Below are 25356 nucleotides of genomic sequence, written 5' to 3'. Positions count from 1 at the left end.
GCACAAGTAAGAGTTCAATTAATTACAGTGACTTAAAACATTTTCAAGAATACTATTTCAAACTAGTGCCAAATTAATCTCTAGCCAGGAATGCCCACACGCCCCTATGTTCACCTAGCATTGTCTATGGGATTTTGCCATTGCCACTTCTATTATATTTTACATCTTTTAGACCTGAAGAACAAGGTAACTATAAATAAATTGCATAGACCGCAAATCTAGAAATAAAATTAAATGCATAACTTTTCTTGGAGAAAGTCAGCTAATTATGGTTAGAAACATGACAAAAGGATTTCTTCTTGAGAATACATTCCTCCCCCTCAACTTTTTTTTTTTTTTTTTCTGGAAAACACAGTCCTAAAGGACTTATTGAATTCTGAGGTACCTATTTGAAAATCTCAACTTATTCTTTTAATTCTTCCAGCAGAACCTTTACTATACACATGCCCCTTTATGACAGCAACCTGAGCCTAGCTCCGTAGGGTGGGCAGTAGGCATCTCTCACTTTAGGGATCTGTGTCTTTGGTTTCTCAGTAACTCAGAAGACACACAACACAAATGTATTCTCCATTTAGAGCATTATAACAGCAAAGCCATGGTGACTATAGAGTTATCCAGTGATGTAAATGGAAAAATACAAGAAGGCTCTTTGGAAAGTAAGATAAACCAGTCTTAGCAGTAACTTTGCAAAAGTTGAAAATACATCTACAAAACAAGATTATCTGTTTCTTGCTTTACAAAATGTAGTATATTTTTCTTTCCATTATTTAGAAGGATCATCAAAATCAAGATGAAGTAGATATTTGGGATCTAGTTGGATATTTTATTTAAAAATAAGAATAAAACACTATGGCCTGCTAGGCATTGAGTTATATGCTGAACAGCTTAGGGAACAAAATAGATGTGAACCCTAATTTCATGGAAATTAATTTAAGCCTGCATTTCAGATTTAGTGTGCATAACAACTATCTAGAAAGTTTATTTAAAATGTAAGTTCTCAAAAAAAAATAAAAAATAAAATAAAATAAAATATAAGTTCTCAGGACTTGGATTCTGATTTGGGTAATCTGGGGGAAGCTCAGAAATCCATATTTTTCACAGATGATGCTGATGTAGATTATCCATAACCACATGCTGAAAACATTGGAATAGTTAATAATCCAGGCAAACCTTGTAAGAGTTTATTATTAACATTTTCCATAGCAGTGATTTATAATGAAGAGACACAGAAGGTAAATACAAGCCTTCCATATCACGTTGCAGGAATAGACAAAGTATATCTGTAAATGGAGGAAAGGATTCTCCTTCCCAGAGACTTTGCATCAGATGCAAGCTGTGTGGTTATATGGGCTCTTCCAGGCACTCGATCTTCCAGCTGTGACCAAGTCTCTCAGGACTCCACAGTATGTGTTCAGCCTCTTTCCCAAGCCCCTCTGCTTCTCATCCAGCTGTGCAGAGAACAAGCCAACTGAGTCAACACGAGCTATATTTACCCCAAGCAAAAGACTGTCACTAGCAGCAGGGGATTCTGACATCTGGTAGCACCAGATGATTAAGAAGGGCATTTGGCAAATCAAAGTAGGTGAAGCTTAGGAAAGACAGCTGCTTTGTGAGATCAGGATTAAACCAAGCTGGTTAGAAGGAGAAGTGTCTCAAATAATAGCAGACTTGCCTGACAGTTTGCAAAACTGCTCCTTCATTCCCCAACAGGTTCATCCTTAACAGATAACTGCACAAAGCAACTTGTATGACTGGATACTATTTTATATAAAATGAGTATCATGTAAAATGGAATATCCCTTCATAGATTATTTTTCTCTGCCTGAATATTAGGAAGAAACATTTCTTAGCAATACTGAGGAATTCTGAATAGCTTGCATCAGTAAGTTTTCTCGTGAGAATTTTGATTTATTTGTCCTGTTGGGGCAGCTACAGAAACAGATACTATGCGCGACAGTGTTGTGATTTTTTTTAGTAAGGCAAGGAAAGTAGCTTCTCAATATTTTTATAAAGACAGGCTGCTCAAGCACATCTTTCTAAATGACCCTTGCAGGAAACATAGAAATCCCTGTATAATTCTCCACCTTAGGTTAATATCTTGATGTCTCTGAGATGCTGATGGTTCCTTCTATATCTGGGAGCTCAAGCAGCACAAAATAGGGATAAGGTCTAGAGTGAAAGATTAGTAAAAAAGAAAGCCTGTGTCAAGAAGACAGACAATTTGCATCACAGAAGTCATTAAGCAGGTTTCTGAAACCCAGCTGGTAGAGTGGAGATTAAAGGAGTGGGAAAGAAAAAAAAAGAAAAGAAAAGAAAAAAGAAAAAGGAAAAAAAAAGAAAAAAAAAACGGAGTAGGAAATTCAACCCCTGGCGATGGGCAAAGAGGGAAAGGGTAGGAGAGGGAGAAGGGGTGGATAGGGGTTCAGTGTTTCCTGGCATGACCTTAGGCTCTTTGCCATTAGGATTTGCCTATACATCATTCTTGCATTTATTCATTTCATTCTGCTAGCAGATATTTCACTGAAATGCCCACAATGTGCTCTGTCCGGTGCTTGGTACTGGGTATATCAAAGTGAGCAAAACAATGAACTCCCACACCTGCCCTGCTTTGCATACATTCCTCAAGATGAACAGACTGTGCTGGATGATTCACAACTTAGGAGCGTGAGGAAAGTATGACTGTTGCTACAGTCCTTGAAATCTTCTGACTTGTTCACGTAGCTTACCTTTTGTCCTTGTGCTAATTAGCAAGCATCCACTTTTGTCAGTTGCACTAAAATACAGCCAAAAAAAAAAAAAAAAGGCAGATTAGAGCCATTAAATAATTATGAAACAATTTAATACAGCTTCAAGTGCTTTAACTAAGGATGTTTAATTCCCTCAAAGATAGTTGCAATCTGAGTTTTCCCATTATCCAAATCATCTCCTGACTGTTAGCTGGTAGTGAAGAATATGAAACCTTCTAATGCCATAATGTGGCAATAATGTCGAATTAATACATTGTAAAACATTCTGAAGTGTCAGTACTAAATAATTTTTAAATGTATGCTATCCAAGAGTGCTTATTAATTTTAAAGTTTGTCTCATCAGTGATGCTTCTTAACCAATGTAAAGAGTTCAGATATTCTTTCTTCGGTCTTGTTTACTTACTTTCATTACTGCCTTCTAGACTCTCTGTAAGAAATATTCTCAAGGCTATGTCAATAAAAGGGATGGAGAGAGATCCAGAAAGGCATCTATATTTGATCTCCGTGCACATTGTCTAGCTTCCCTACTATCCCGATTCTCAGATATTAATAATAACAATTACTATTTGCTAAGTGACAAAAACTTGTCAGGCATTGTGCTAGATCTTGCACTAGCATTTACTCAAGTAATATATGTTATATACAGCAGTATGTCAAGTAGGCTTAGAGAGGTGGGGTCTACATAGCTAGTGAGCAAAAGTGAGAGATCCAAGTCAGGGGACTAGATTCCTAGATTTATTGCCTCCACTTCACCCCCATCCCACCCTACCAACACCTTATTAAAGTTTCCTACTATTTCTCAAGGACATAAGTAGCTTTTCTAAGTGTCCCAAAACTATAAGGAAAAAAAGATCATGTATTCTCTGTCTACCATGCATAGAAATACACATGGATGTGAGTGATCAGTTTGTTAATTATAGTATTCAAATCTTTATATGTGATAGGATTAAAATATGGCATGTTGGCATATTGAATATTTTAAACTGAAGGAATTGGAGAAAAGAGCAGAAACAAGCAGGAACCTCACCCTAAACTTCTCTCCCAAATCACCCACCCTTCTGCTCTGAAATAGGTCATTAAGCCTTCATATGAGAGATGCCCTCTCTATATTTGGAGGAAAACAATGTCCTTATCTCCAGAAACAAAGGAACCCTGAAAAGTATCCAAACAGGCTTTGCTAAGTTCCACCAATTGATCATACTTGCTCACCTTCCTTAACCTATCATATCCTCTATTACCACCCACTTTCCATCAAACCTCGCATAAAAATACCCAGATCTGTTTCTTTAGGCCTTAGTTTCCTTATGAAGGCTCCTTTGTCACATAAAATTTACATTAAATATATGTGTATACTTTTCTTGTTACTGTTTGTCAGTTTCATTTTCAGACTCAGCCAGGAACCAAAAGAGAGTAGAGAAAAACTTCTTCCTCCCCAAATATGTTTCCTTAATCTTTGGCTAATTGGTCTGTCAAATTCCCTCAGAAGATAAAAATGCTTGTTAAGTTCATTTGATTTAAAAATATAAAACTTTTCAGCGCAGAATTTTTTTCTTCCTGTCGCTTTATGAGTTATTGCTTCTCCTCTACCTGTTCTTTTTCTCTTTTTAAATTGACTATGATTTGCATATTAAGCTCCTGGATCTGGCTGCCTTATCTCCTTATCTTTTAAGTCATGACTCCCATTTATGATGTTTTTATTCCATACTGTGTGATTGTACATCAATTTGATTTTACAGATTATTAAACTAACTCAGCAAGATCCGCTCTCTTTTCATTTCATTTGTTCTTGTTTTTTTAATTACATAGTCATTCAAACAACAGCTATGGAGCATCTATAGTGTCCTCGGCACTGGTCTAGGCTCTTGGAGCCTATGAATGATTAAAACAGATAACTATCCCTACCTATACAAAACTTAAAATTTAGTGTGGAAATACAGATATTAACAATAAACATAATAATTAATTACATAACATTTTAGAAAATAATAAATACTATAGAAGAGAAGAAAAAAATGAAGTAGGGTAAGGAACATTAAAAATTCAGGAAGGGGGGATCCCTGGGTGGCTCAGCAGTTTAGCGCCGCCTTTGGCCCAGGGCCTGATCCTGGAGTCCCAGGATCAAGTCCCACATCGAGTTCCCTGCATGGAGCCTGCTTCTCCCTCTGCCTGTGTCTCTGCTTCTCTCTCTGTGTCTCTCATAAATAAATAAATAAAATCTTTAATAAATAAATAAATAATAAAAATAAAAATTCAGGAAGGTAGGAACAAGATGTCTGTATTAATAGATGGAGTAGGCCTCAGTGAGAAAATGAGATTTGGGTGATGACATGAAGGAGGTAGAGAGTAGGATATACTGCTAACTGCGGAGAGGCAGAAAGAACAAGTGAACTGACCTTGACCTTAAAGTGGAAGAATATCTGCTTTGGGTACCAGTATGGCTGGAGCACAGTGAGTGATGGGCAGTGTAATAGGAAATAAGGTCAGAAATAATGGGGAAGAGTGGAATAGATCATATAAGACCTTACAGTTCCCTCAAATAGTTTCTATTCTCAGTGAAATGGAGAGATATTGAGGATTTTGAGCAGAGGAGTCATATAACATGACAAGTCTTTTAAATGGGCTCACTCTGTCTACTCTGCTGAAAAGAAACTCCGGGAGTCAAGTATTAAAGAGGGAGACTCACAGGAAGGGTATTCCAGAAATTTAAGTGAAAAATGATGATAGCTGGGACCAGGGAATTGATATTGGTGAGAGGGAGACATGAATATATTCTGTAGAACTCACACAAATCCCTGGCAGACAAACAATGGAATATACCAGAGAAAGAGAGGAATCAAGCATGACTCCAAGGTTTTGGGCCTGAACAATTAGAAAAATGAAGTTATCATTAACTGAGATGTAGAAGTCTGCAGGTATTTGGAGGAAGAACAAGAATTCAATTTTGTATATGCTAACTTTAAAATATCTATTAAATATCTACATGGAGACATCAGGTTGGCAGTTGAATATTAATGTTACTTTTCTATTGCTGTTGTATCAAATTATCATAAACTCAGTCATTTTAAACACTTATTATATTACAATTCTGTGGTTGAGAAGTTCAACATGGGTCTTATTGGTCTAACATCAAGGTATTGGCAGGGGTGCATTTCTTACCATAGGCTCATGGCAAGAATCAGTTTCTTGCTAATCTGTTCTTGGCAGAATTCAGTTCCTTGCAGTTGCAGGACTGAGATCCCTGTTTGCCGCTGGTTGTCATTGGAGGGTCAATCCCAGTTTCTAGAGGCCATTCACATTCCTTAGTAGTTCTCCCTTCCTCCATCTTCAAAGTCAGCAAGGGTAAGTTGAGTTCTTCTCACTCTTCAAATCATTTCTCCCTCTTCTTTCTCCCCATGTCTCTGACTCACTTTCTTTGCCTTCCTCTTCAACTTTTAAGGACTCATGTGGTTATATTGGGCCCACCTAGAAAATTCAGGACACTCTCCTCATCTTAAGGTCCTTAACCTTAATCATATTCACAAACTCCCTGTTGCTATGTAAGCCAAGATATTCACAGGTTTGCAGATTAAAGCATGAACATCTTTAGGCAACCAATATTCTGCCTATAGAATATTTCTGCTTACTTACATATCTACAGATAAATAAACCTGAAATTCTTTTTTTTAATTTTTATATTTTTTTATTGAAGTTCATTTTGCCAACATATAACACCCAGTGCTCATCCTGTCAAGTGCTCCCCTCAGTGCCCATCACCCAGTCACCCCATCCCCCCGCCCACCTCCCCTTCCCTACCCCTTATTCATTTCCCAGTTAGGAGTCTCTCATGTTTTGTCACCCTCTCTGATTTTTCCCACTCATTTTCTCTCCTTTCCCCTATCCCTTTCACTATTTCTTATATTCCCTGTATGAGTGAAACCATATAATGATTGACCTTCTCTGATTGAGTTACTTCACTCAGCATGATACCCTCCAGTTCCATCCATGTCAAAGCAAATGGTGGGTATTCGTCATTTCTAATGGCTGAGTAATATTCCATTGTATACATGGACAAGATCTTCTTTATCCATTCATCTTTCGTTGGACACTGAAGCTCCTTCCACAGTTTGGCTATTGTGGAAGGCAAGGGAAACAAAAGCAAAAACGAACTATTGGGACTTGATCAAGATAAAAAAGCTTTGGCACAGCAAAAGAAACAGTCAACAAAACTAAAAGACAACCTTGGGAGAATGAGAGAAGATATTTGCAAATGACATATCAGATAAAGAGCTAGTATCCAAGATCTATGAAGAACTTCTTAAACTCAACAACAAAGAAACAAACAATCCAATCACGAAACTGACAAGACATGAACAGAAATTTCACCAAAGAAGACATACACGTGGCCAAAAGCACATGAGAAAATGTTCTGCATCACTTGCCATCAGGGAAATACAAATCAAAACCACAATGTGATACTACCTCACACCAGTGAGAATGGTAAAAATTAACAAGACAGGAAACAACAAATGTTGGAGAGGATGTAGAGAAAGGAGAACCCTCTTGCACTTTTGGTGGGAATGTGAACTGGTGCAGCCACTCTGGAAAACTCTGTGGAGGTTCCTCAAAGAATTAAAAATGGAGCTATCCTACAACCCAGCATTTGCACTACTGGGGACTTACCCCAAAGATACAGATGCTGTGAAAGGCCAAGACACCTGCCCCCCAATGTTTATAGTAGCAATGTTCACAATAAATCTAGAATTCAAGAGAGAGGTTTAAGCTGAGGATATAAATTTGGATTAGAAGGCATGCAGATGAGTCAGAGTGGAGTTAATTTAGATAAACAAGACAAAGGTTTGAACTCTGAATGAAGAGAGGAATCCATCAAAAGAGGCTAAAAAGAAAGAAGAAGGAGGAAAGAAAAAAAGGAAGGAAGGAAGAAAGAAAGAGTTAATGAGGTAAAAGGATAAACAAGAGAGTGTGGTTTTCTGGAAGTGAAGTGAATACATTATGTTTTTTTGATTTTGGGAAGTTCTTTTGGTCTTCTCTCCGTCACCTTATCTCCTTTAGAATTTTCATTCCTTTAGCATAGTGTGCTTCTGTTACTACTATTTTGTTTTAGTTGCAGCTCTCTCTTTTTATGGTTTAGTGTTCCTGAGCTCCTTAAAAACTCCCTGCTGTTTCTTTGCCTCCTTGTTTCAGGGCACATGGTTACCTCAGAAACTGTGTGGGCCAATCCAGAAATGGATTTCAAATAATTCAGTTAAAACAGAAAATTCTTTTCCAGTGGGAAGCCAAACAGGCAAACTGAAGTCTCTCTTGAGATAGGAAATTGATCTTCATGATAACTTGGCTGTGAAAGAATAGTAGAATGAGTTCTCATATAACCCAATGAAATGGCATCAGTTTAACTCAATGATACGAATGCCTCCCTAAAGCTGCCAGCATTTCTGAGATTATCAGACCTTCCCCAGGGACAATTATATTAGAATAATAATTCTGTTCTGGGTTGGGAAGTGAATTAAGTCACCCATTTGCTAGGTATCTGTTCTGGAAAATTAGTCACCCTTGCCTCAATTCTGCTGGAAAGGCAAACCTCCTCCAAAGTTCATGGACTCCCAATATCTCCCTCATGTCATAAACAATTTAGCAGGGATTTGAAAAGGATAAGAGATCATAGATAAGAAGGCAGGTTGCCATTCAGTCTACAGTTTAAAATAACACCTTTTCTGCTCTCATTAAAAAGCTTCATGCTCCCACATAAAAATCTTATTATGCCTGAAAAAAAAATGTAGGGATTTTTTTTACTATGGTCCTCAGACCAGTCTCAGAATTCAAACCACATAGGAGTGAATTGAGGACACAGGCTTTCAGGGACATCTAGTTCTGGTCAAATACCTGGGATACCTGAGAATGGACTTCCCAGTCCCCGAGGTCCAGAAGGAGCTCTCAGCTATGCCCCAGGTTTTTCTCTGTACTTGAACCTGGCTAACAGGCAGACACTTTAGAGTCGCTGGAAACAATGAATTGGGACTGAAAATGGCAAAGTAGTCTTCTCAGAGGAAGAAGAAAGATTATTCCTTCTTCCCTGCTGAAATTGGCTGAGACTCCTGTAATACAAATAACAAAAGGAAAACAAACAGAAATTTATTAACATGTGTATCTCATGTATACATGGGAGATACCCCGGAAGAATGAGTAACTAGCTAAGGTGGCTTAGAACTCCAACTAAATACCATCTCCAACTAAAGACGATAGAAAAAAGGTATTGGGTAAGGCAGCAATAGAGAGGTTACCAGGAAAAGCAACTGGTACATAAGAGTAAAGTTTGTCATGCAAATTTAAGTTGGTGTCTATTATAAGATTTTTATGTGATTTAGTCATCCTTCTCTTCCTGGTACAGAGAAGGAGACACTGTCACAAATGGAGATTCACTTTGTGAATGTAAATTTCCTTATAAAATACTAACTTCTACTCTGTTTTCAGAGCTTTTGACGTGAATGCTGTTCCTCAAAATAATCCTCATGGTAAAGAGACACATATTCTGGGGTAGCATAGTCTGCTGCCTGGCATGTCTTCACCATGCATCAGCAAGCTATGTCCCAAATGAAGACACTGAGAAAGCCTGCAAAGCTGCTTTCCACTGAGAAGGAAGTTATTCTTTCTGTATTGTTTCCATTAAAACAAACAAAAAACTACTTTATTTCCTCTAATTGTATGTGTTAGATTCTTTCTGTCAAATCCAATCTCACTGAGATTTCCAGAAAACTGGGAAGATCCTGATTTTGTGAGGTTTGAAGCTAATACAATGAGGGGAGGAATTGGGTTCTTTAAGAAACAGAATACAGGGGTGCCTGGGTGGCTCAGTCAGTTAAGCATGTGACTCTTGATTTCAGCTCAGGTCATGATCTCAGAGTTGGGATTGAGCCCCATGTTGGACTCTGTACTTAGCATGGAGTCTGCTTGCCCCTCACACCCTGCTCCTCTCCCTGTTCTCTCAAATAAATAAATAGAATCTTAAAAAAGAAAAAGAATACAAATTTATAAATGCAAAATCAAGGTAAAAGTTAATATTTATTTAGAGTTAAAATATATAGGGGCACCTGGGTGGCTCAGTGGTTGAGCATCTGCCTTCGGCTCAGATCATGATCCCAGGGTCCTGGGATTGAGTCCCACATCAGGCTCCCCACAGGGAGCCTGCTTCTCCCTCTGCCTGTGTGTCTGCCTCTCCATGTCTCTCATGAATATATAAATATTTTTTTTAAAAATAATAAAAATATATAACATAAATTACTAGGAGCATGAAGATTCAGACTCTTCTAAAATCTCTTTAAGGCAGAATGCCTGGGTGGCTCAGTTGGTTAAAGATCTGCCTTCAGCTCAGGTCATGATCCCAGGGTCCTGGGATTGAGCCCCACATCCTTGCTCAACAAGGAGCTGCTTCTTCCTCTCCCGATTCTGTAATTCCAAGCACCAGCAGCACTCAAAAGTTTAAATTCCACCTTAAATTCTCCTTTAAAATTTGTGATTGCTTCTGTCCCAATCTACCTCATCATGCTTTGTATGGAGAAGCCATTTTCTACCTTGGGGTTACCATTGCTAGAAAGGTAATCCTATAGAACTGACTTAAGTTATTTTAAGTTATTTGTTCTTGATTTTTGGCATTATTAATAAATAATAACTTATTAATACTCAGTTGACAGAACATATGGAATTAAACATCCCATAGCATTATAATTTTCAAGATTTTGTGTGTGCATGTGGGACTACTCACTTACTACCTATATAAGCAACTTAAGGGCAGTTTGTCTTATTTATCTCTTAATTTCCAGAACCAAAAAAAGTACCTGGAATATATGTTAAATAGTTTTTTTGGATAATCAATAAAAGGACTGATCACTCAATATGTATTTCTTGTTGCCTTACATAATTATAAAATCCCAGAGAACTGAAATGATAGAACAGATACACAATTCAGAATAGTCTGCTGAAATTCCAGTTAACAGAAATGAGTAGTAAAACATTGCAGATTTTTTTCAGCATAAAGTGAAAAGTTAAAATAACTTCTTCCTAAAGTCTCCCTGTTATTAAAATTAGCATCTTCATATGATTTTTACTTGATGCTTTTGGTTTTTCAGCAAACAGAAAATAAATTGGTATCCTTTTCAACCTCTTCATTTTAGTTTCTTGTACCAGTGATTTCTTTGACTAGAAGGTACAGCCATCATACTTGGATTATTATACTGTCATTTTGCTTTTCATATATTAACATCTTATATATGCTTCCACAATATAGCAAAATATTACCGAAGTCTGGTATTCTCCTGCTGATCAGCCCTGCCTAACTCTCCCATCCCAGCAGGCACCCCTCCAAACCACCTCTTGTCCTGGGGGTGGGGGAAAGCCCCACCCACCAGCATGCCTACAATAATAACCACCCAGACACAACAGGAACCACATGCAGCCCACATGAGGGACACACCTGGACGAGGTGGTTCTGGGGACCAGGTGGGATAGCACTTCTAGGCCCCACAGGATACTCTCTACAAAAGGCCACTCCTCAACATCAGGAGGCATAGCTGATCCACTTACCATATAGAAACAAACACAGAAAGTTGGGCAAAATAAGAAGACAGAGGAATATGTCCCAAATGAAAGAACAAGACAAGACCTCAGAAAAAGAACTAAACAAAATAGAGATAAGCAATTTACTTGATAAAGGGTTCAAAGCATGGTCATAAAAATGATCACTGAACTTGAAAGAAAAATGGATAAACACTGTGAAAACTTCAACAAAGATATAGGAAATATAAAAAAAGAACCAATTAGAGCTGAAGAATATAATAGCTGAAATGAAAAATACACTAGAAGGAATTAACAGCAGATTAGGGGATTCAGAAAAATGGGTCAGTGATCTGGAAGACAGTGCTGTGGAGACATCTGGGTGTCCCAGTCAGTTGAATGTCTGACTCTTGATTTTGGCTCAGGTCATGATCTCAGGATTGTGAGATTGAGCCCTGTGTAGGGTTCTGCACTGGGCATGAAATCTGCTTAAGATTCTCTCTCTCACACACACCCTGCCCCTCTCCCTCTGCCCTTCCCCTGTGCTCCCTCTCTCTCTCTCTTAACGTCTCTTTCTCTCTCTCAAAAAAAAAAAAAAAAAAAAGGCAAGGTAATGTAAATCATCCAAGTTGAACAATAAAAAGAAAAAAAGATTTTTAAAAAAATGAAGATAGCTTAAGGAAAATCTGGAATAACATTAAGTGTATTAACATTCTCATGATAGTGGTCCCAGAAGGAGGAGAGAGAGAAAAAAAGAGCAGAAAACTTATTTGAAGGAATAATGGCTATGAATCGTCCTGACCTGGCAAATGAAGAAGACATCCTGGTGCAGGAATCATAGAGAGCCTCAAATATGATGAACCCAAACTCATCCACATCAAAACACATAATTAAAATGTCAAAAATTAAAAATATAGAGAGAATCTTAAAAGCAACAGGAGGAAAGTAACTAGTTATGTACAAGGAAACAGCCAAAATCTTATCAGCTTATTTTATGGCAGAAATTTTGCAGGCCAGAAGAGAATGGAATGATATATTCAAGGTGCTGAAAAGAAAAAATGTACAACCAAGAATACCCTACCTGGCAACGTTATCATTCAGAATTAAAAGAGAGATATAGAGTTTCCCACACAAAAAAAGTTAAAAGAGCTCATCGCCACGGAACCAGGCTTACAAAAAATGTTAAAAGCACTTCTTTAAACAGAAAAGGAAAGGTCATAACTAGTAAGAAAAGAAAATTAGTAAGATGTGGGAAAATCATGAAAGAAAAATTCTCACTGGTAGATACAAACCTACAGTAAAACTTACAAAATTAATATGAAGTTTAAAAGACAAGAGCAGTAAAGATAATTATATCACAATAATTAGTTAAGAAATACACAAAAAAATGTAAAATATGGCATTAAATACATACAAATGGAGGGAATGTAAAAGTGTAGTGCTTTTCGAATGTGTTCAACATTAAGCAACCATCAACTTTAATAAACTGCTATATACGTGAACCTCATGGTACCCACAAACCAAAATTTTATGATAGATCACAAAAAATAAAGAGAAAGAAATCTACGTATCACACAAAAGAAAGTCATCTCATTACAGAGTAAGTGAGCAAGAGAAGAAGAAAGGAACAGAGAGAAACTACAAAAACAACCAAAAATGTTTAAGGAACAGAGAGAAAGGAACAGAGAGAAACTACAAAAACAACCAAAATGCCAATAGTACATCCCTATCAGTAATTACTTTAAATATACAGGGACTAACTGCCCCAAACAAAAAACATAGGATGGCTGAATGGATAAAAAATTAAATTAAATAAAAGGACCTATCTATATGTTGCCTATTAGAGATTCAATTCAGATCAAAAGACAGACACTGCAACTGAAGGGATGAAAAAAGACATTCCATGCAATGAAAATGAAAAGAAAGCTAGGGTAGCAATGCATGCATATATCATACAAAATAGACCTTAAAAGAAACACTATAACAATAGACAAAGATGTATCATATCACAAATAATGAAAAAAAGATCAATCCAACCTTTGGATTAGGAGAATCTAAATACATAAAGCAAATATTAATAGATATAGAGGGAGATATTGACAGTAATACAATAATAGTAAGGAACTTTAACACCCCACTTGAATCAATGGATAGTTCATCCAGACAGAAAATGTTTTGTCTTGTTCTGTATCTCTGTCCTGTTTTTCTTGTTCATTTGTTTTGTTTTTTAGATTCCATAAATAAGTGAAATCATATGGTATTTGTCTTTTTCTGTCTAACTTATTTCACTTAGCATAATACCCTCGAGGCCCCTTCTTGTTGTTCCAAACGGCAAGATTTCATTCTTTTTTGTAGCTAAGTAATATTCCATTCTATATATACCACATCTTCTTTATCTATTCCATCCATTGGTGGACACTTAGGTTGCTTCCATATCTTGGCTACTACGAATAATGCTGCAGTGAACTTAGTGTTGTATATATCTATTCAATATCCTGTTATCATTTTCTTTGGATATATACTCAGAAGTGGGATTTCTGGATCATGTGGAAATTGCTGGATCATGCTTTTTTTTTTGTCCGTTAATGTTCTAGTTCATTTTAGTTTGATTGTAGTTCAATTTAATACACCCTCCCCCGCAAAAAAACCTGCAAACCAAAGGAAATACATCAGTGGATTTAAGCTGACCACAGCTACCAGTTTGTGATATCCAGCTTAACAACTGCAGTATTCTTATTCTTAGAGGAAATTTAAAATTCATTTTGTTTTACTTTCCTGAAAGAAATTTTTAAAAATAATCCTATTCTTTGGGAGTTCAGGGTCCTATGAATAACAATGGAATTATCTCAGGATATGAGAGTATAGATATTGAAATTTGAAGGATTTAAAGGGAAAAATGGGCACAAACCCAGAAAGGAATAGTTTCCCTAGACTGAGAGATATGGGGGAGGCAGATTTCCTATTATCTCTATAGTCATGTTATTTCCAGGAGATGACTGAGTTGGCTGCATGGATAGATGGATGTCCATGACATGAACACCAAAAAAGTAGAGCAACCAAAATTCAGATGGACTGTATAAAACTTAACCACAACCATCTCAGTGGTTACCATTACAGGCTTCAAACTAGAGGCCTGTTTCTGATTTTCATTGATTATAAAAGTGGCAGGGACTTACAGTTATTTTCTCTTTCCCCCTTACTTTCATGGTGGTAGATTTTGAGTGAGGCGTATGGCCACTCAACCAGTAACTACATTCCCAAGTTCCCCTGCAACTAGATGTGGCCATTTGACCACTTTCTATTGAAGTAGAAATATGTATAACCTTAAAGTCATGCCCACAAATGATGACCTGACCTCTTCTCTTTCTTTCTCTTAGCTGGTATCTGAGCATTAAACCATCTTGGATAAAGAATTGAAAACCTTGGGTTAACAAAAGCTAATCAACAATATAGAAGGCAATCCCACTAACCTCTGGCCACCTACCCAGAATTTTATGTGAAAAAGAAATGTTTTTAACTTGTATAAGACACTAAATTTATTGCTGCCTTTGTTACTTATACATTAATGAATTCAAGAGCCCTGGAATTTTTTTAAGAATCCCAAAGGTTACCTTAACCCTTATACAATTAAAAAAAAGAAAAAAAGGAGGGCAGCCAGGTGGCTCAGCGGTTTAGTGCCACCTTCAGCCCAGAGCCTGATCCTGGAGACCCTGGATTGAATCCCATGTCAGGCTCCCTGCATGGAGCCTGCTTCTCCTTCTGCCTGTGTTCTGCCTCTCTTTCTCTCTGTGTCTCTCATGAATAAATAAATAAAATCTTTTAAAAAAAAAAAAGGAAAGAATGAAAAAGAAAGTCAATACATAGGAAACTCCAGGTCAGTATCAGATTTATTTTTTTTTTGTAGAAAAATATATTTACATACCCAAATGTTATAGAATAATTCATACTGACTACCTGGTTTTGCCACTGAAAGAAGAAATAAAACTAGTCTTGAAGCATTTTCTTCTCTATCCACCTGGGCTAAGATCTGAGTACTTTGAGATGTTGCCTATGAGGATATTGGAATTTTTCCATAATGGATCTATTCCTACACTCAAAGAAAGTATCATATATTTATTTATAGTATCTTGTTTTGATGACTAGTACTGACTATGATTTGTGCTTTGATTACTTTGGACAGGGGCCTGAAATTTTTCTTACAACAAACCTTTAAAAGAAAATAATTTACTGTCTCTCAACAGTAAATTTAGGCACATGAATTTTTTTTATCCATCCACTTCATCATACTTGAAGGTTTTTATTCTTCTTTTCAAAATAATACTCAAAAAATATTTTATTTAATAGATTGAGGAAGTAAGAAAATAGGTAGAAACTCTATTTACCTAAGAAAAGAGGTAAAAGAACTTGTTAAGGTATGAGATCATCTATATTTATGACAGCTTCAGCTTATTACTAGATGTATTATTTGTGATAACAAGCCTCAAAGGTACAATTAACCCAAACATAATATTAGAATGAACATCAACAATCCCTTTAAAATATTATATAACCCTTAACAGAGCCAAAAATATTGCAGGGAGTTTTGTTGTTGTTGCTCTAAGGGCTAGCGAACATTTCCTTTTATGGAAAAATAAAATACAAGGTCTATTTCCTTCTTTGAGAGATCTCTTAGCCTGCATAGAGATATATTAAAAAATCAGGCAGTTCCTATATTTTAACAAATATATTAATGAATGCTCAAAGTTATCTGCTGAAAATGATTAAATGTTATAAGTAATCTATATTAAAACATTTTCATCAACTGACAGTGTGTCCTGAATTCCTTGGACTTCTTCCATCCCTGTGGTCTGGAACAGTCTTACATAACAGGCATCTTCCCCAGGAAGCCCTCTTTCACATCTATGGAATAAGTGAATGAGTGAAGGGAGGAATAAATTTCCACTATGTCGAAATATAGGCTATCTACATATAACAACTTACCTTGGTTGAACTATTTTGTTTACCTATATTCTTAATAAAATTTCCTTGAAAATGTAGAGGCCACTTGTAGAATTGCCAGGGTAAGTGTAGCTATTTCTACAACTTGGTTCATAAAGATATGTAAGTGGGCATAACTGGGCATTTCCTAAATTGGAAAATACCACGGAAAGCTGAAATATGTACTGAGAGAGAAAAACATGGAATATATTGTGTATATAATACATAACTGGGCATTTCCTGAAAATACCTGGAAAGCTGGAATATATCATGGGACATACCCCTGGAGGGATAGAGTTTGGGGCAATACACACCAACACAGTTCAATAGTGATGCAAGTCACAAATGCAAATTACATATGTCATTTTAAATTGTCTAGTAGCCACACTAAAATAAAGGAAAAAGAAATAAGTGAAATTAATTGTAATGATATATTTTACGTAGCTGAATTGTTACACTCCACTATATAATCAATAATGAACTTCTTGAAATATTTTATAGTTCCACAAATTACATCTTCGAAATCTAGAGTGTATTTTACACTTAAACCACAATTCAATTGGGGCTAGGCATACATGAAATGCTGCAGAGACTCATGAAGCCAGTGGCTATCATATAGAGCAGCATAGGTAGACTTTTGGCACTTTTCCTTTTACTCTGAATGATCTGTTTTTCAGACAGTGAATGAGAAACATAATCCTCATTTTTGCATCTTTCTTTAATTAAAAGTATTGTTAATATCTAAAATACTAGACACCAAGTACTCCAAAGTAGAATAGAAATTATTTGGAAGTTTTGCATTTGTTAATGCAGCATGACTTTTTTTTTTTTTTTTTTTTTTGCAGCATGACTCTTAAAATCAAAACCCAAAGGAAGTAAAACTCCATTAAACTAACAAAGTGCAGATTTACAAATTGCTGTGGTTTATATTTGCAGAATTGCCTCACACTTAATCTCATGTTTCTTTCTTTTTTTTTTTTAATCCCATGTTTCTTAATTTCATTAACTGAAGATATGTTCTGTTTTTTGTTTTTTTGTTTTTTTTTTTTAAGATTTTATTCATTTATTCATGAGAGACAGAGAGAGAGGCAGAGACACAGGCAGAGGGAGAAGCAGGCTCCATGCAGGGAGCCCGACATGGGACTGGATCCCGGGTGTTCAGGATCAGGCCCTGGGCTGAAGGCGGTGCTAAACCGCTGAGCCACCTGGGCTGCCCTATGTTCTGGTCTTTACTTGAATCTGTGACTCTGAGCTTTCTGCAGAATTATACAGGAGAATGAACATGCTTTTGAAGCTAAATAGACTTATACTTGACTAATGCCTCCACCTCATCTTTTGTAAGATGGAAGTAGTAACACCTAGGTGAGAGTATCTTCCTATTAACCATTTCATCTTAATATATTATTTCAATCAATAATTTAGGTAAATTGTTTCTTTTCCACAATCTACTGCAGTCTGTTCTTGCTGCCTTTCATTTGCTCACCATGAATTAACTGCTATCATCCATTACCAATCCTAAGTCCCCTTCTTATGCATTTGTATCCTTCCAGACAGTTCTCAGTGCTATATGAAGGGTTCCTCTGGTTACCTACAGACTCGGTCCTACACTGTGCAACCACTACGCCCCTCACCACACAGGGTTATTTCCTCCAGCTCTCCAGGATAATGGACAGGACAAAATTCATATTAAGGGGCAATTATCCAATTTCTACCTTAGCTATACCTTTCCTTATTTTTCTTATTCCTGCTGCTTATTCTGTCATTATTTCGCTTCCATAAGCACCTATCTCACTGTGGAGCATGGAATGAAAAGTAGTGGACATGAATCAGTCTGTTTTAGATAGTAACAGGATCATTTTAAAATAGTATAAAGAATGCTTTAACTGTCAAAAAAAGTAATTGCATTAGAGCAGTGGTCCAGAAAAGTGCCACATGGGTGGGGACGGAAGGCGGAAGGCAGAGAAATAACTTATAAGAAGAGGCTGAGCAGGGAGCCTAGCCATGTCTTCCATCCAGCAGAGGAGTCCTATTACCACAGGCCTCTGAAGGGAATCAGCAGAAGAAAGTCTGAGTGTCACAAAGGACACAATGCTCACCTCCTCAATCATCCCAATTAAGGTTTCAGACATTCTGCACGACAAAAATTTGTGTTCAGTGTGTGTGTGTGTTTTAAAGTTGGGGTGAGGGGGTCACCTGGGTGGCTCAGTGGTTGAGCATCTGCCTTCAGCTCAGGTGGTGATCCCGGGGTCCTGGGATCGAGTTCCACATCAGGCTCCCTATGGGGAGCCTGCTTCTCCCTCTGCCTATGTCTCTGCCTCTCTCTCTGTGTCTCTCATGAATAAATAAAGAAAAATTTTAAAAATAAACAAATAAAATTTGGATAGGGAGAGAATTTGTCAGTTTTATATAGCATTCTATGAGCAAATGGTAAATGTGCCGCTTTAAATTAAACATAATATAAATCTGAGGTTAAAAAGTACTGTAAATTTCCAATATTTCTAGGATTTCACAATAGGTAAGCCTATCATATTCCAGGGGGGAAAAATACATTGGCCATTAACATTGATAATAAATAAGGGACTAAGAAAAGTTCAGTTTCAGCCTGTGATGTATTTAAAGAAGTGTTTACTGAATACAGGAAGATTAAACAGGGCCTACCGTGGAAAAGCCTAGAGTCAATCTAGGGGGACCAAATCTCACTCATATAGAACAATCTACAGGCAATAACATGAAGTTTTAAAAAGAAAGCAAAAATTGAGTAGAACTTAGACAAAATTTTCCTAGCCTGCATGAAGCTTAGCTTGAGAAAACCAATTACTAGCTACTTTACATAGCATCTCAGAGCCCACTTTCTATGTTGCACAAAGTGGGAGATTACGCTTTCTCTCTTCTCAGTTCCTATCAACTGGGACCTTCTGAAATTCCAATTCTATTTACCAAAATGGTATTCTATGTCTTACATAAAAAAGAATACACAGGAGAACAGCAAAAACAAAAAAAAATTAAAAAGAAATATTTGATACGGTATAAAATTCCAGAATGGGGACCAGAGACCTTAGTTTATTAGAGAATAGAAATATTAAGCATCAGAATCTTCAAATTTCTTTTTGAAGCCAGAGGAAACACCAAAAGAAAATGTGTAATAGGTTCCATTGTATAACAAGAGGCAGTTTCTCCTTAACATGGAAAACCTCAAAAAAACATTTTGTATAACATACTTTTATTACAAAGACACCATTCTCAGTGAACTCAACATCAGCACCATAGAAAATGCAATTACTTCTCACTATTGTCATGTTTATATGAAATCTCTATATAAGTTCAGAGGAACTATTCATAACTATCCATCTGACTTTTGGGTTATTAGTCCAGAAATAGAGATTATGGTTTGGGTTTTTGCAAACAACAGAATAAGGAAAATAACTTGACTATTAGTACTTATTATATGAAGAAACAACTCTTGTCACATTTTCATTTCTCAAGTTTCTTTTCTTCTAAAAAGCTTCTTGAGTTAACTTGACTTAAAAAATAATCAAAGAACCCCCTCTACTTTTTTAGTTCGAATTGGTAGTAGCTCCTAATGGTTTCAGTTTTTCTGGAATATATGGCATGGATAACAGATTGGTTATATTATAGTTCCCTCATGCTCTATAAATAGCCATGGAGGACATAAGAGAGGGAAGCTATTTATACGTTGAGAATAGAGGACCTCTTGGTTGCCATGACTGTCCTCTCTCAGGATATGTCAACCCTTATGCTAAAAAAGCATTTGGTTTCAGTTTAGTCTGTACAAAAATGTTGTCCTCTGACAAAAGAATCTGAATCAAGATAGGTCTGAGAAGGAAAGTAACTACAATACTGGAGTATTTGATACTGCCAGGGCTTATGATATGAACTTGTCTTTTTATTTTTTGGCTTCATGCCTATTCTAATTTTATTATCAATATGAGAATATAAGGATGAGACAAAAACCCAAACTCAGTATTCATGAGTCTTTTCAGTTGAACAGATTTTCTATTCCTATTCTGAACACAGAGAGAGAATGAGCGAGCACCAAAAGAATATCTAAGAGTTGGGAGAAGGCCAGATCAGGTGTAATTGAATGGCTGATGAGGAGTTTGGGTTGTAGGCCAAAAATACAAAATGAAAAGTGCTTCTCATGCTTCTAAAAGGTCTGACAATCCAAAATGCATTGACATCCTAAATTATGTCTTCTTCTGGATCATTCAAAATTTCACCAACTACAGTTTACTCTTCTCTGCCCAGTTAACTTATCTCTGGATGTCCTATTTTCCAGTATTGATATGAAAGAGAACACACTATGTCTTTAGATGTTTTGTTTCAATATTATGCAGTAAAGAGATGAAAAAATGCAATCACTTCTGTTTTGTTTTGTTTTTCCAGCAATCCTATTTAACAACCCTCCTAGACTATTTTTCTACCTCATTGAAGCCCCCAGTTCATAGATTCTACTGCTTTTCCCTATTACACCCATCACGAGCTTACTCCCCTCTTAGCTGTAGCTAAGATTTCATGGTGTATCATTAAAATAATTTATTGCTAGAATCTTAACTATGTCTCCTATTTCTCTCAGCAACATAGTATCTTGGCAAAATCCAAGTCCTAATTACATTCAACTAATACACTTAGTCTCAGCCTGCAACCAAACTATCTCTCTTGGGGAAAAACATGCACTCTTACTAACTTTGAAGGCATTGTGTGGTCACATTACTCAAAGGGGCTTACAACACTGCTCAGAAATGCGGTTTATTGTATGAATCTTCAAAATGGCTATTTTATGCATTGCTATCTTCAATCCTCCTCTATCTGTCTCCTCTAGCCTTCTCTCAGTTGGCAACCTTGCCTCATAATTAGCCAAAAATTAGAATGATCAGGCAACATCCCATGAATCTTTACAACATGAAATAACTAGTCTACTCATATCTGGACCCTCTTATAAATATTCATGAAGCATCACTTGGGCTATCCAAGGCCAGCTTCTGCACTTGCACTCCAGAGCTCTCTCCTTGTGCTTTCAAGAACTCTGTTACTGCAATTATTTCCTCTTTATCCCGCCTTGGTTTCTGTTTCTCTAATGAATTATTGCCATTTATCTAAAACATGTTCAGTATTCCCTTTCTTCAATAAAATAAATCCTTTCTTGAACCTCTCAGACTCCAGCATCCATCCCATTTCTCAACTCCCATTCATAGGGACAGCTTCTTCCTTAAAGAGTAGTCCATAACCACTCCCTCCTACCTCTTCACCTCACATTTTTTCTTGAGCTTTTCTGTCTTATCAGTTCACTATACTTGCTCCAATTAAAGTTACTAATGACCTCCATATTGTCACATCCAGTGGGTTACTTGTTGTTCTTACCAGATATTCTCATCAGCATTTGGTACATTGACCATTCTCTTATGTTCCTGGTTTTCCTTCCACCTCACAGCTCACTCCTTCTAAGTCTCTTTTTTTTTTTTAATTATGCTCTGATAAACTTCAGATGTTGACATTACGTATCTGTCTGTATCTGGATTCCCCTCTTCTCTATCTAAATATTCTCCCTTGGTGTGTTCCCTCAAACCCAGTACTTTAGATCTCATCTATTTGTGACAATTCCCAAAATTAGTTCTCTAGCTTTAGTCTCTTTCTGGAACTACAGATTTATATCCAATTCCTACTCAGTATCTCCATGAGATTTTCTAATAAACATCTCAAGACTGATATAGCCAAAACAGAACAATCCAATTTTTTTCACATATTCACTTCACTCCCAATTTTTCCCAGTAAATGATATAATCATCTACCCAGTTGCTTAAGTCAAAAATCCAGGCATTATCCTTCATAATCTACATGTAATCCATCAAGTCATATTGACTCCGCCTCCAAGATCTATCCCAAGCCATCCATTTCTTTCCATATTCATTGTTATCACCCTACATCCTCCTAATTGGTCCCTTGCTTTTTCGTTTACTGCTCTACAATCTCCTCTACAATCCTCATGTAGTAGTCAGAAGGCATTTGAAATGTTTTAAATCATGCCACTTCCTTCCTTTAAAATCTCTAGTGGCTTCCCATCATTCTAAATAAATTCCAAACTCTTCTGCCATCTTCTAAGTAACCTACCCCTGCCTGCTCCTGTGACCTCTCGGACTCTGCTCTCTCTACTAAGTGCATCTACCAACACTAGCCTTTCTTGAACTCCTTTGAGTGCATTTCTAGCCATAAGACAATTGCATTCATTCCCTCTATCTGGAAAGCTTTTTCTCTGATCTTTTCATATTTAATTTTTTTCTTTTTCTTTCCGGTAATATAACTACTTTTGAGCCATTCTGACCACTACTTACTCAAAAGTAGCCACCCAGTCATCCTTTTTTAATTTCTTGCATTGTGCTTTTTCATATTTTAATTTTCTTCTCTTTCTTTCTCTTTTTTCTTACTCATTTTTTTGTTAATTTAATACATTTATCTGCTTTTCTATTAGCTGCCTTCCTACTACCACCAATAGAATCTCAATCTCATAAATGGAAGAAACTTACCTTTCTTTCTCAGCTCTATCCTAAGCATCAAGAACAGTGTCCATTTGGCACAAAATAGATGCTCCATAAATATTGTTAATGTATGAATGATTGCATGTTCCAGGTGCATACATGTTTGGATTAAAATTTGTCAAATAATTTAGATATAAACATTTCATATAAATATCAGAAAAAATATTTTTTCTGATTTCATAAATGTATAACATCAAAAATTAATAACTGGTCAGTTTTACTGTTGAAAAGGATGAGAAGAGCAGGCTTAAGTTTGTAAGTCATCCTTATAATACTCTAAGGGACAGTTTCTAGGACCAGCATATGATCCAGGATTTGAATACATCTGGGAAATGTAAATCCATTACAGCCTAAAGAAGTCAAATTTACCATCTCTCTAGTAGCTATGGTTAAGAGAAACTAACTTGGGTAATGTCTACCTCTGGCACACTTGGAGTAAAATGGCCCAGACTTATCCTCCCATCAGAATCAACATTAAAGAACAGCCAAAATATATAAAACAATGTTTTATATAGACATTGAACATTAAAAAGGGCAGGATAATGGTTCCTGAGAGACAGAAAATACAGTTGCTTTAGCTGATAGCCTAGAGGGAATTTTTAGCCTGTGGAGTAGGGAAAGGATGTTTAAGTAAAGCTCCATGGTCTCCCTTGAGTTGAAGAGATGGATTCAAGTGTCAGAGGAGATCACAATGGCTAGCGTTTACAGAGCAGAGTACAGGACAGGAGATTTCTGCCCAGACAGAGGAAGAGAAATAGAAAGATAGAAAGATGGAGATATATATAGATGATAGAAAGGCAGATGATAGATAGGTAGATAGGGAAAGAGAGCTCTAGATATCTGTTAAGAGCTCGGCTCAAGTTGTAAGATAAGTAATAATCAACACATATGTGTGAAGAAAGCTGGGGAAATTATCATAAGAAAGGAGCAGAGGGACAATCCTAAGGTTCACTCAGGGCTGCAAACAACTTGTGCTTGTACTGTGAAATCAGATAGAGTGGAGTCATCACCAAAAGAGAGATCATGGTAGCATCAGGTAATACAAAGAGCTGATTTATATCAAGGGCTTACTGTGTGTTGCCTACTTGTTTTAGTTTTAATTTTCAGACTAGGCCTATGGGCTACCTGTTATCATTGCCTCATTTTATAGATGAAGAAAATGAATCACAAAGATGTTAAATAGATTGCCCAAGGTCACAGAACTAACAACCAGTGGAGCTAGGATTCAAAATCATGTACATCTAGGATCAGAGCCTAGGCCTCAAGACAATAAACTATACTATCTCTTGCTAGAAGAAGCCATAGTCATAGAAGTTTGGATGACAAAAAGGCAGAATGATGGACTAAGTTGAGTAAAAGGGTTCTTGGGGGAAAGTTCTAGCAGCATATCTCCCTCTCCTGCAGCATATTTTAAAGCAACTATATTTACAAACCGTTACCTGATCAAGTAATACAAATCAACTGGCCCCCTGAGCCTACTTTTCCTAGAGTATCATGTAGCATTCAAGACAAAGTAGGTCTTCCTTTTCAGTAGGGCTTATTCATAAACCAGTGACACTTCATGATAATAATGATAGTAGCTCCTATTTTACTGAGAACTTATTATGTGCCAAAAAATGTGATTTACTTGTACAAAATAGACTAAAATCCTATGCTATTTCTCAGGATTTTGTGTATGTATGTTTGGTGTATTTTTATGTGTATATGTGTGTTTATGTGCGTCTCCAATTGACATGGCTGAATTTTCAGAATTAATTAAAATAGTTCTTCCTTATGGCCAGTGGAAAATTACTGCCAGCACAAATTACACACTAAAATCAATACATGCAAAATCATAATTTTTAACATTACATCATAGGCTTATAAATTTACCAAGGATAATGCAATTATACTCTTCTACAAGAAGCATGGCTTCTGAACTAAAATTGGGATATTTATAACAGCATTCTACTGGATAGTAGAAATGTAGAAAGAAAAAGAAAAGGAAGGAAGAATATTTTATATATTAGGCACAATATATTTTAATGATATATGATAATTTTATATTTTCATTTATATGTATAATATTACAAATGCTATATATATTTATATAAAGCATTTTTATATTAATAAATTGACAGAATTTTTTAAGATTTTATTTATTCATGAGAGACACAGAGAGAGAGGCAGAGACATAGGCAGAGGGAGAAGCAGGGTCCTCACAGGGAGCCTGATGTGAGACTCGATCCCAGGACCCGGGGATCATGCCCTGAGCCAAAGGCAGATGCTCAACCACTGAGCCACCCAATAAATTGACAGAAATTAATTTTGTGATAGATTAAGTCCACAAATATTTGAAATAAAATAATATATTCAGAAGTCAAAGTGCCACCATCCTCACAGAAGTTAACACAATGCTATAAGCTCCAGCCTTCCTACCTCAAATAATTTTTTTCCAAGTCCTCTGTTCTCCATCAAGTCATTGCTTGTCAAATGCACTGCCATTTTTTTTTTCTATCCTGCTAGAGGCTGCCAATGACTGGTGTAAATGTCTTTAGTGT

General features: G+C 36.5%; 1 long non-coding RNA gene across 2 annotated transcripts in view; it reads right to left on the bottom strand.

Moving 5' to 3' along the window:
• Positions 1-1159: 1159 nt before the first annotated feature.
• LOC140623486 (uncharacterized) overlaps positions 1160-25356 on the bottom strand; it is a 109552-nt gene continuing 85355 nt past the window's right edge. For both annotated transcript variants that reach the window (XR_012023096.1, XR_012023097.1), the window contains 6 exons: positions 8625-8836; positions 7942-8079; positions 6679-6854; positions 5904-6209; positions 2727-2773; positions 1160-1448 (listed from right to left, as the gene is read on the bottom strand). This is a non-coding gene — a long non-coding RNA (uncharacterized lncRNA). The remainder of the gene's footprint in view (positions 1449-2726; positions 2774-5903; positions 6210-6678; positions 6855-7941; positions 8080-8624; positions 8837-25356) is intronic.

Source organism: Canis lupus, chromosome 33 (assembly GCF_048164855.1).
Source record: "Canis lupus baileyi chromosome 33, mCanLup2.hap1, whole genome shotgun sequence".
NCBI lineage: Eukaryota > Metazoa > Chordata > Mammalia > Carnivora > Canidae > Canis > Canis lupus.
This window is presented reverse-complemented; position numbering and strand designations above follow the sequence as displayed.